Below are 263 nucleotides of genomic sequence, written 5' to 3'. Positions count from 1 at the left end.
AGCGATGCCCACGCAGGAGCTGGCAGAGGCCGGGTGGGACAGACAGATTGCTGCCGATCACGACTTTGCTCGTAACTGCGTCACCAAATGCAAAATAACTCCACAAATAGCCTGGCTGGCTATCGCACAGCTGGTTCTCCAGGCAGCACAAACCCAGACTTCCCTGGGAGGAGGAGGAGGAAGAGGAGGAGAGAGGGCAAAGGCAGAAAAGATGCTGGGAAGTGGCTACACCATCCCTGGGGCCGCTTCTTGTCCCTCTCCAA

The 263-nt window shown here is 57.4% G+C and overlaps 1 protein-coding gene across 1 annotated transcript in view; it reads right to left on the bottom strand.

The window, feature by feature from the left end:
* Positions 1-263, bottom strand: part of SIRPA (signal-regulatory protein alpha) — a gene marked incomplete at its 5' end in the record, with an annotated part of 3,332 nt that overhangs the window by 540 nt on the left and 2,529 nt on the right. The gene's annotated exons all lie outside the window — the stretch shown is intronic.

This window comes from Cariama cristata, unplaced genomic scaffold (genome assembly GCF_000690535.1).
Source record: "Cariama cristata isolate BGI_N322 unplaced genomic scaffold, ASM69053v1 scaffold28556, whole genome shotgun sequence".
In the NCBI taxonomy this organism is placed as follows: domain Eukaryota; kingdom Metazoa; phylum Chordata; class Aves; order Cariamiformes; family Cariamidae; genus Cariama; species Cariama cristata.
This window is presented reverse-complemented; position numbering and strand designations above follow the sequence as displayed.